Source organism: Myotis daubentonii, chromosome 9 (assembly GCF_963259705.1).
Source record: "Myotis daubentonii chromosome 9, mMyoDau2.1, whole genome shotgun sequence".
Lineage (NCBI taxonomy): Eukaryota > Metazoa > Chordata > Mammalia > Chiroptera > Vespertilionidae > Myotis > Myotis daubentonii.
In genome coordinates, this window is record NC_081848.1 from 49,098,163 (window position 1) to 49,110,386 (window position 12,224).

Below are 12,224 nucleotides of genomic sequence, written 5' to 3' on the forward strand. Positions count from 1 at the left end.
TATATTCACAATGGAATATTATTCAGCCTTAAAAAGGAAGGAAATCCTGACATTTGCAACAGTATGGATGAACCTGGAGGGCATTTTGGTAAGTGAAATAAGTCAGACAACGACAAATAATTCATATTATCTATAGGTGGAATAAAAAATAAAAAGAACTCAGAAATAGTAAAATGGTGGCTGCCAGGGGCTGGGGCATGGGGATTAGGGGGAGATCCTGGGAAAAGAGAACAAATGTTGAGTTATAAGATGAGTAAGGTCTAAGGGTCTAATGTATAACACGGTGACTGTAGTTGATAACACTGTATTGTATAACTGAAATTTGCTAAAGGAATAGAACGTAAGTATTATCACCAAAAAAGGGTGAATATGTGAGGTGATGGATAAGTTAAATCAATTTTCGAAATCCTTTCACATTATATACATCAAATTATCAAACTATACCCTTTATATATACTACAATTTTACTTGTCAATTTTACTCTCTCTTAATAAAACTGGAACATAATATACTGTCAGGCCATGTAGAAAAACAGCATACCTTTTTCCTATATGGTATCACTGTATGTTCTCTGTCATCTCCATGGATTTTATAAAATAATCCCAGAACACGGCAAAAGTGTGAATCATCTTTTTTTTCCTGACTTATTTCTCACCCCTTTGCTTAGGACACTGCTATGCACAAGAATATCATCCCCTGTGTCCCAGCACATCTGAATTTCTTTAACAGAAATGCCTTGCATGTTTCTGAAGACTGTCATGAGGCCCAAGGCAATAAAGTTCAACAGACTTGAGCTGTAATCTTCTCCCAAGGAAATGGTTGGGATGCCAAGATGCCTTTTGACTTTGATTTCACAGCAGGGCTTCATTTGTAATAATTCTGTCCAAACTTTAAATGACAACAGCTGTGATATGAAGTCCAACATACTCATTTATAAAAATTTCCCACAAATTAAAAAAAATTAAACAATGGGGAATTTCAATCCATGACCAATTAGCAGGGAACAGGCAATCATAAAACATTTAGGAGCTATTTATTATCTTACAAAATGTTTACACATTTTAGTGCATGTCTCAAACCTGAGCGCCAGTCAAATGCTGATTGCAAAATATAAATATAAAATTCTTTGCAAGTCACGTTAGAGACATTCTAAGTTAATTAGGTTGAAAAATGGAAAAATTTTAAAACAATAAGTCTACAGCTATTGACATAGTAATAGCATTCCGGAATAGTGCAGTTATCTTTTGGGGAATCAGTCCATAAACACACATCCTGAACTCCCCAATGCTTTTGCCACATAATAGCAATGTAGTTACAGACATACCAGGAAATTTATAAGCTTGCAAGAACTTGAATATTTATACATGTTTTATTCGGAACTTTGCTATGTAGTTTTCCTTTAATTTTCCTGCTACAATTGAAGAGTGAGCCCTGCAATCTTAATTTCCCATTACCCTCAATTATTTCATACTTTTGATCTGCACACCTTTGAACTGCCATGGCCAGCATTCCTGTTTCATAAAACTCTGGAATTTCTCAAAAATGTTATATTTAAACATTAAAGAAAAAGATTGAAAGGCACAACGGTCTTTTGCAAAGATGTCATATAACTGACTTTTCTGTAGAGTTTAGTAGATGTAGCACAGGAAAATTTTTTTGAATTTTCCAAACACTGAGAACATTTGCATCTTCTACATAGGGACAAAAATTAAAACTACCAAACCCAACATATCCTCTTTATATCATACTAGTGGCCCAGTGCACAGATTTGTGCACATTGAAAGGAAATTAATTAGAAAGTGGCCGGCGGGGTAGGACTGGGCTAGACGGGCCAGACATGCCCTGGAGCCAACCTCCCATGGTCCCTCCTGGCTGGCAGCACCTGAGGTGGTGCTGCAGCTCAAAGGGCGTATGTGGAGTGAGTGGGGTTCCTCTGGCAGGTGAGGTCCTGGTCTGCGGGGATCGGGCTGAAATTGGCTCTCTGAAATCCCTCAAGGGGTCCCAGAGTGCGAGAGGGCACTCTGCAAAGTTGCTGTCTTACAGGGTGTGGAATGCAAACACAAGTGTGCAGTAAACCAGATTCGGGGCTGACAATAACAACATAACCCACAGCCGAAGGTGGAATTGCATGGCAGGAGAGGAATAGGGCTCCCTCCTCTCTGGTTCCGGGGTGTGTCACCTGAGAACTGCCGCTGCCAAGTCACCGCAGTTAGGCAGTTCCTCTATTGAGCGTCTGCTCCCTGGTGGTCAGTGCACATCATACCTACTAGCTGGTCGGCCGGTAGCTCAACCTTTTTTTTTTTTTCTTTTTTTTTTTTTTTCACAAATAAGGACCATTTATTAAAGAAATACAATTAATATTTTAGGAAAGTGAAAGAAAAATTTTCAAAGTAAGGATACAGATTGAATTATCGAAAGCTAGTAATACATGTAAGGACTCCCAAAATATTTCTCCAAGGTTGCCACTTTAATTATAAGCCATCACAATATCTGCACATTGTTCATAATGGATGGTTGAATCATATATAATTATAACTAATCAAAAACCATTACAAATGTATTTACTCTTTTTAAACACTTTCCTATTTCATTACAAATGGCCGAGTGAACACTTCCACAACCATTACAAACTATATTTCCATTCAATTTACTATTAAGATTTCTTGGACAGTTACAATGTGGCTTTTGTGCATTATAAATATTTCATCATCTCTCTGTGCTAATCTAATTCTCATTTGTTTGCCAAAACTTATGAAGTGCTTATTAAACATTGATAAATAATATTACAGCACCTGATATGAAATATTGCTGTCTTGAAAATTAGCTTATTGGTAAACTTTAGGGTTGGTGATACTTTAATCTGCATTATCCAGTCTTTATACTTCATTATAAGCAATGAATATTGCTATGCCATTGGGTTTGGGGGAAATGAATCACTTCCAGTGAAATCTTCACCAACTTAAACAATTTTCTTGTTCTACAGAATTAATCAGGTGCCTGTTAGTCTGCAAGAAAGGGCAAGTAGGAGTAACAGAATTCTTTTCCATCTAGAAACTTCTCAGACTCATTGGAAATCTTCAGCCTACTGTGCCCAACTTTCCTTCTACATTCTTTTTTTTTAAATATATTTTTTATTGATTAAGATATTACATATGTGTCCTTGTCCCCATGTTACCCTCTACCCCCCGCCGCTCATGCCCTCACCCTCCCATTGTCCGTGTCCATTGGTTAGGCCTATATGCTTGCATATAAGTCCTTTGGTTGATCTTTCCCCCTTACCCCCAACCTCCCCTACCTTCCCTCCAAGGCCCGACAGTCCAATCAATGCCTCTCCGTCTCTGGATCAGTCCTTGTTCATCAGTTTATGTTGTTCATTATATTCCACAAATGAGTGAGATCATGTGGTATTTATCCGCTCTCCAGTTCCATCCATGCTGAGGCAAATGGTAAGAGTTCCTTTTTCTTCTTCCTCTTCTTAAAGAATACCTTTCAGCATTTCATACAATGCTGGTTTGGTGGTGATGAACTCCTTTAGCGTTTTCTTATCTGTGAAGCTCTTTATCTGACCTTCTATTCTGAATGATAGCTTTGCTGGATAAAGTAATCTTGGTTGTAGGTTCTTGGCATTCATCACTTTAAATATTTCTTGCCACTCTCTTCTGGCTTGCATGGTTTCTGTTGAGAAATCAGCTGACAGTCGTATGGGTACTCCCTTGTAGGTAACTGACTGTCTTTCTCTTGCTGCTTTTAAGATTCTCTCTTTGTCTTTTGCTCTTGGCATTTTAATTATGATGTGTCTTGGTGTGGTCCTCTTTGGGTTCCTTTTGTTTGGGGTTCTCCGCACTTCCTGGACTTGTAAGTCTATTTCTTTGACCAGGTAGGGGAAGTTTTCTGTCATTATTTCTTCAAATAGGTTTTCAATATCTTGCCCTCTCTCTTCTTCTGGTACTCCTATAATTCTGATGTTGGTACGCTTGAAGTTGTCCCAGAGGCTCCTTACACTATCTTCATATTTTTGGAATCTTTTTTCTTTTTTCTTTTTCGGTTGGGTCTTTTTTGTTTCTTCGTATTTCAAATCCTTGACTTGATTCTTGGGATCCTCTTGTCTGCTGTTGGATCTCTGTATATTATTCTTTATTTCAGTCAGTGTATGCTTAATTTCTAGTTGGTCCTTTTTCATATCCTCGAGAGTCTCACTAGATTTATCGAGGGCCTCACTAAATTTATCGGCGGTTTCCAGAAAATTCTTGAAAAACCTTATAAACGTGGACTGGAACTCTATATCCAGTTGTTTGCTTTCCTCCATTTCTGTCATTTGTGACCTGTTTGTCTCCACATTTTTTAAGCTTCCCTGTGTTGGTAGAGTGGTTTTGTGTGCTAGGTGTCCTGTAGGGCCCAGTGGCTCAGCCTCCCCAGTTACCTGAGGTTGACACTCTTGGTGTACCCCCTTGTGGGCTTTTTGCACAGTCTTATTGTAGTTATGCCTTGATTGTTGTAGGATCACTGGGAGGAATTGACCTCCAGGCCAATTGGCAGTGAGAATCAGCTGTGTCTGCAGTGGGAGAACTTCTGTGCTGAAGACACCCTTCTGGGGCAAGACTTGCTTCAGTGGGGATTTGGTGCTCACTGAGTCTGCACCCTGAGTGTGTCCCTTATGGATCTCAGGAGTTGTAAACTGGATGGTCCCCCTCTGACCACTGGGTACACTGGCTCTTGGATCTAATGAGGTGCTAATTTAGCCTCTGCCTGAGGTTACACAGCAGGAGCTACGAAGAGAACTGCAGATTCCCCTTCCTTTTTTGGAGTTTGGAGGTACCCTGATGAGGCCCAGCTGTGAAGCAATGCAAGCTGCTGTGGGGCCTTGGGCCTTCTCTTGGAAGTTCTGGGTCTGTCTGGCCCAGCTGCAGTTAGGTAATTTTCAGGTTGCAAAGGGCTGGGGCATTCATATGCAAAAGCCTCTGCCGCAGCCTGGGTGGGGTGGGGTCTCAGGGAATCAAAGGGTGGAGCCAGCAGCTATGGGTGATCCTCGGCCCTGCCCTAAGGGGCCGCGCGTCTCAGTGTCCTGGTAATTGCTGCAAGCACCTCTGAGGGAAAGCCGACCTCAAGTTCCGAGTTCTGCCTGCTGCCAGACAGTCCAGTTTCTCCCCGTATGAGTCTTGGGTCCCCAGAGACTTCCCGGAACCGGAGTTCAGAGCAGTCGGGAGCTTGTGACTCCCTCTCGATTTAAAAAGACAGCTGCGTCCTCAGGTACCAGCCCCTTCCGGCGCGCGCGAGCCTCCGTACCTCTGCACTTTACTTCCGAAGCTCCTCTGGCTCTCAGTGTGCTTTTCTTTCCTTCTAGTTGTAGAATTTCCACTCAGCCAGCTTTCCTGTAGTTCTGGATGCTGTCCGTTTTGTCTTTATGTTGTTTTTTTTTGAAGTTGTTGTGGGAGGCAGCAATTTCCCGGTGTTTATCTATGCTGCCATCTTAGTTTCTCCGCCAACCTTTTATATAGATAGACTAGTGGCCTGTTGCACGAAGATTCGCGCAATAGGCCTTCCTTCCCCTGGCTGCTGGCACCGGTTTTCCTCCGGCACCCGGGACCCAGGCCTTTGGTTCAGCTGCAGCAGTGAGGCTTGGCTTCTCTGCTCTGGCTGCGCCCAGCCCTCCCCCCCCCCCCCCAGCTCCTCGAGCAGAGGCCAGGGTTGGCTGGAAGGCGACCTAGGCCCCCAGCCACTCCTTGAGTGGAGCCCAGGCCCCCAGCCCCTCCTTGAGCGGAGTCCAGGGCCGGCGGGAAGCTTGGCTTCTTCTGTCGCCGGGAGCAACCCAAGCTTCCTGCTCACTCTAGCTCGTGGCTGCCGCCATCTTCAGTTGTCTTCAGTATTTGTTCTGTGCCTGCATATGCAAATTAACCGCCATCTTTGTTGAGTTAATTTGCATAGTTGCTCTGATGGGCTGGTGGGTGTAACGGAGTGGCAGAGTGATGGTTAATTTGCATGTTTCTCTTTTATTAGTGTAGATTACTCTGCTGCTCAAAAATGTCAGCTTTGTTCTGACCATTACAGGATAGTGAGCACACTCTTCTTCCAGACTGGAAGCCCTCCATGGTGTTGACCCAACTCCACACCCAACCGACCATGTGACTCGGCCTGCTACAAGTTTTCTATGTCATCTTCTAGTCCAAATCATAGTTATTCCTACCACATCAAACAACCCTAGGGATACTGTCTATGACTTGCTTTATCATTTACATTCTTCCCCGCCTTGGCACCTCCAAAGCATTCCCCCGTGTATTTCCCTAAGCACAAAATAAATTAAAGGGCTCTTGCTGTAGTGTCAGCCTCAGGTTATATTTTAATGCTAAATAAACTTATACAACCAATGAGAATGTATCAGAATTTTGAATATTATGGTTATATAACATGTATCATGACTGCCATTGGGACAGAAGGTAAATGCCTGGCTTGACAAATAATATCGAGCTTTGTCTGAAGTTTTTGAGAGACTGGCCCAAGTCTGTATCAAATTTTTCTTTTACAATCCACTTTTATTTATTTACTTCTCAATAAGTTTAAATCCTAGAGGGGAATAATATTATTCAGATTCTGTGTCCAATGGCCTTAGCAGGAAGGTTCTCAGAATTTAGCATGAACCATGCAACTGTTTCTATGACCACAAGTTACCTTTCTCCAGGTTACTCTGGTTTTGTTTGGTTTGCCACCAGGAATCACTGTGTTATTTTTTGCTTTGTACACATAAGCACATCTCTTTATATACATAATCACATTTATATAGAATTCAGTTTCATCTCAAGCATAAACACCTTCACTTTTAAGAAGAGCCGTGTGTTCCCTCTGGTTTCGAAGACCCTGCTTACAGCCATCAAGAGTGGCCTTGGACCACAACCTTCCCATTTGTTGCCACAGAAGTCCTGTCCCCAGGCCTCTGAAGGCTCCAAGTGGCGGAGAGCTGCTTCAATTTTACATGCCTGGAGACTAGAACACTGCACCTGGCGTACGGTAACAGCTAACATTTACTCAGTGCTCACTGAGTACCAGACATTCTTTAAGTATGGATTTACACAAATTATTTCACTTAATTTTTACAACTTCTCTAGGAGGTAGATACCAGAATTATTTTCATTATGCTGATGAAATAACCGATTCATTCACAAATTAAATACCTGGGGTTAGTTACACGGTCACAAATGTCGGAACCTGAATTCAAAACCAGGTAGTCCCACTCCAGTATTTGTGTGCTATAAACCTCTGAGTTCTCTTGACCCTAAATGCAATAAGGTATGGAACTAAACTAAAAATGGCACCTGTGGAAACACAATTCAGGCAATAGAAGAAGTCTTCTATTAATTATAAATAATATCCTCCAGACAGTTTGAAACCATACTAAATCTATGAAAAAGCAATTGAAAATAGGAAATGTGATTGCTAAAGGGCTAGAAGAAACTTCTTTTGTCATGATATCTTCAGTGATTTTTAAAAAAATAAAGAAATATAGAGGATCAAATCAATGCTTCTAAAATATGCCTAATGGGAATGCTGGCAATAGAGAACAGAGAAAGTAAAGGTAGGAGAAAGTAAAAGAAATAATGAAAAGAACTTAGTCCCCCTTTGCAAAGGGTTTGAAATAGGATAAATAAAAAGGTATTTGGTAGGATGAATAAAATGTGACATATAGATAAAAAGGAATACTACATGAAGATGAAAATATAAATTACAGCTATATCCAACATCATGGAGAACCTACCACACAATTTTGAGTCAAAGAATTAAGATAAAAAGAATATATCACCTCCATTAAAATCATCCTTCTTATCAAATTAGTCAGTACTGAACCCTATCTTCCTGATTAACATTAGCCTCTACCTCTATTTATCTCATAAAAGCACCTAAAAATCTACCATAATGATGCCAAAGAATTGCTTAAATCAAATCATACTGACAAAGGAGAACCCAACAAAGTTAGATCAGGTAAAAAAAGAGAGAAGATAATCAGTTAAGCTAGTCCTATATAATAAAAGAGAAACATGCAAGTTAACCATCCCTTCATGATGCCAACCAGCTACGCCCACCAGCCAATCAGGAGTGATATGCAAATTAACCCAACAAAGATGGCGGAGGCCGGAGCCGGGATACTTGCGTCGCAGCCACGGCTACCATGCAAGCATCCTGGCTCTGGCCGCTGCAGGCCTGTTGGAGATGCAGAAGTCAGGGGAGACGGAGAAGTCCAGCTCCAGCGCCTGAGGCTGGCTTCGGCCTGGGAGATAAAGAAGCGCCTACCCTGTGATCCCAGGGCGCAGCCAGCTGAAGAAGCCGACCACACTGCATCCCTGGGGAGACAGAGAAGCCGGGCCGCAGCACCTGAGGTTGGCTGCGGCCCAGGAGACGGACAAGCCACCTGCCCCAAGGTCCCAGGCTGCAGTCACCCGGAGAAGCTGCCAGCCCTGTGGTCCAGGGCGCCAGCGCCTGTGGCCTGGGAGATAGGTTCCCTCTTCTCCTACTGCAGTCATTACTCCAATATTCCCCTTCTGAATTTCTCTCCTCTGTTGCAACCCAACTCCACTTTTCATCTGAAGGATGAAGGATACAGAACAGAGAGAGCAGTATTAAAAGCTTACATTCTTAAGCTGGTAAGGTTGGTACTTAAACATATAAATGGAAAACTAGAGTCCTTAAGGTAACAAAAGGTAACAAAGGCTACAAAGGGAGGGGACAGGGCATAACATATTATATCCAGCAACCCATATGGGGACTGAAAACTTTGCAATGATGACAATTAGTGAAGATATGAATCAACTAAAATAGTTGACAGGGACAATTCTCCCATCTTTGAAAATATCTACATCAAGTCTGTTTAAATAGATTTTCATCTGCATAATATAACAAATTCTGACAAGACCACCACCACGAATGTGGTCAGTGTTGTGCTGATAAATGTTTAACAACTGGCTCTCAATCAAAGAAAACAATACTCTGATTTATACTATCGGCCAATTTCTGTGGCATAAATTCTCCATCCATGGCTGATTTCAGCTGCTAATGTGATGCCACTAAATGCAGAGCTGAGGAGAAACATGCAGTAATACACTATTATATTCTACCAGAAAGACCCAAAAGATATAAATAATTTCAAGAGTCAGAACAGTAAAGTGTAGTAAATAATTGAGGAGTGATGAATTTAGAGTATGTATTACCTTTGGTTTTAATGTAATTTATTCACTTTTAAGATTATATAATTTAATTTTAAATAATGAACATGTTTAACAACCAGCTTACACAATTCCTGAAAATTTGTGAGCCAGTAAGAGCAGGCTCTAGCATAATACTGAGTGGAGTGTAATGGTTAAATGGCATGGCTCATGAATTTGAAAAGGGACTCAGCCACTTTCAGGTTTTACTGGTCAAGTTACCTGATCTCTCTATAACTCAGTGTTCTCATCTGTGTAATTATAGTACCTACTGTATAGAGTTGTTGCAAAGATAAAATGAAATCTGTGTATGACACAGCACAGTACCTAAAACAATAATTCACTCAATTTGTTATAAACTGTTACTGCCTCAAAAAGTTGTTGACAAAATTACTCATGCTGAAAGAATGAAATTTGATTGATGAGAAAAATGCCTTATTTTGCGATCTACATGGAGACAGTCAATTTTACTTCCTAGGCAGTAGATGGTAATCTACTACCAGAAACTGCAAGGGGAAAAATGACCTCAATCAGCATGATTGAGGCAATGTGTTATTAGCTGGATCATAAAGCAGAGAGGATGCCATACATTCTGGGATACATCTGCAGTAAGAGGCTTCACCTCAGGTATTAAGTCTGATCAACTAAGCATCAGACTTAAGATGAATGGTGAAAAGGATTCTGAGGCTGCTTCTAGACTTAGCAGGAATAGAACTTTAATACATAAGCAACAGTTACTATGGTTAATGATGGCAAGAAAAAACACACCATGATCTACACTAGTGATGGCGAACCTATGACACGCATGTCAGAGGTGACACACGAACTCATTTTTTTGGTTGATTTTTCTTTGTTAAATGGCATTTAAATATATAAAATAAATATCAAAATATAAGTCTTTGTTTTACTATGGTTGCAAATATCAAAAAATTTCTATGTGTGACACGGCACCAGAGTTAAGTTAGGGTTTTTCAAAATGCTGACACGCCGAGATCAAAAGGTTCGCTATCACTGATCTATACTAATAAAAGGGTAATATGCTAATTAGACCTCACATCTTCCGGACAACCATCTGCACATCCTTCCTGACAAAGCCAGGCCCGGGCGAAGCCGCCTGTCAGCAGTCCTGGGCACCAGTGCCTGCAGCTGGCTGCAGCCTGGGAGACAGAGAAGCCGCCCACCCTGTGGTACCGGGTGGCAGCACCTGTGGCTGCAGCCTGGGCGAAGCCATCTGCCCACCATCCCCTGTGGCTGCAGCTGGCCTGGGCAAAGCTGGCCCAGGTCCCGTGTGCCTATGGCTGACCAGAGGGAGGGAAGCCCAGGTCCCAGGTGCCTGTGGTCGGCTGGAGGAGGGAATCCTGGGTCCCAGGTCCGGGGCTGAGGCAGAGATGGTTAGGGGCAATCAAGCCAGCAGGGGAGCAGTTAGGGATGATCAGGCTGGCAGGCAGAAGCATCTCGGGGCAATCAGGCAGGCAGGCGAGCGGTTAGGAGCCAGCGGTTCTGGATTGTGAGAGGGATGTCTGACTGCTGGTTATCCCCTGAGGGGTCCCAAATTGGAGAGGGGGCAGGCCGGGCTGAGGGACACCCCCCCCCCGCCCCTGTGCATGAATTTTGTGCACCAGGCCACTAGTTTCATTATAAGTGCTTTAAAACAAAATCATTTGATGTCAAGGGATTAAGGGAGTCACTTGGGAAAAATAATAAAGGCTTTAAATAATTTTGCAAAAATGAGTCATGTAATACTTTAAACAATAAAGAATTTTTTTAAATGATTATCTATAGGATAGTGCTGTAAAAGCCAAACAAGGTAAGGTATCATGCAATTTTGTTAGAAAAATTATTTTAGCCAGGCTGTTGTGGCTCAATGGATTGAGCACTGTCCCATAGATCAAGAAGTCCCGGGTGCAATTCCTAGTCAGGGCACATGCCCAGGTTGCAGGCTTGATCCCCAGTAGAGGGTGTCGAATCAATGATTCTCTCTCATCACTGATGTTTCTATCTCTCTCTCCCTCTCCTTTCCTCTCTGAAATCAATAAAAACATATTTAAAAAAATTATTTTAAATACTTTTCCCTCCCACAAACAAAAATCAGATTCATACTTGGGTTCTAAAAAGATGAGCACATGGTAAATATTATAACCTAAATTTTTATTAAAATAAAATTTTATAATTTCTTCTTTTAAATATAATGTAACAAACACTTTCCCTACTATTTGGTATGAAGTTTTAGTCCCTATTTTACATGGACTATATTATTACATGATAAATCAGCAATAAAGTTATCCACTCTTAAGGATGTGGATACAGGAGTGATCATCTCTGTCATATCCCTATATTTAATTCTCCAGTCTGGTGTCTGCAGAAACCAGACAGATCCTGGAGAATGAAAGTATTTCATAGCAAATACAAACAAGTAGTAGCTCCAACTGCACTTATATAACAAAGATGTGTTCTCTTTGCAAAAGCGATGATCATGGCTTCAGGTATATAGTATGCAACCACTGATTTGGCGAATACATTCTTCTCTATCCCCATAGAGGAGGAACATCTGAAACAGTCTTCATTGATATGAAATGGATAATGGTAAACATTTACAATTTTGCCTAAAGTATATTTTAACTATACCCCCTCCCATCCAAATTCAGTCTGAAGAATTTTGGACCATCATATAGAACATACATTGATGATATCATACTAATCATACTGGATAAGCAAGAAGTGGCTACTATGTTGGAAACCTTGGTAAGACATATGCACTACAGAGGATAGGAGATACACCTTATGGGGTTTTGGCACTTTGGGACATCTCATTCAAAATAAAAGACAATCTGTTGCATCTTATATCTCCCATTCTGAGAAAGGAAGTACTACTTCTGGCAGGCCTCCTCAGGTTATGGAAGCAGCATATTCCACATCTGTGACTACTGCTCTGGCTCATACCAGGTGACACAAGAAGCTTCTGGCTTTGAGGGGGACCCGGGCAGGAAAGGACTCTATAGCAGACACAGAAACCATCACACCTAGTGACCCACTTGGAGA

At 41.6% G+C, this 12,224-nt stretch overlaps 1 protein-coding gene and 1 pseudogene across 6 annotated transcripts in view; both read right to left on the bottom strand.

The window, feature by feature from the left end:
- SBF2 (SET binding factor 2) overlaps window positions 1-12,224 on the bottom strand; it is a 382,686-nt gene that overhangs the window by 108,943 nt on the left and 261,519 nt on the right. The window lies entirely within an intron of this gene.
- Window positions 6,552-7,167, bottom strand: LOC132242207 (large ribosomal subunit protein eL33-like; annotated as a pseudogene).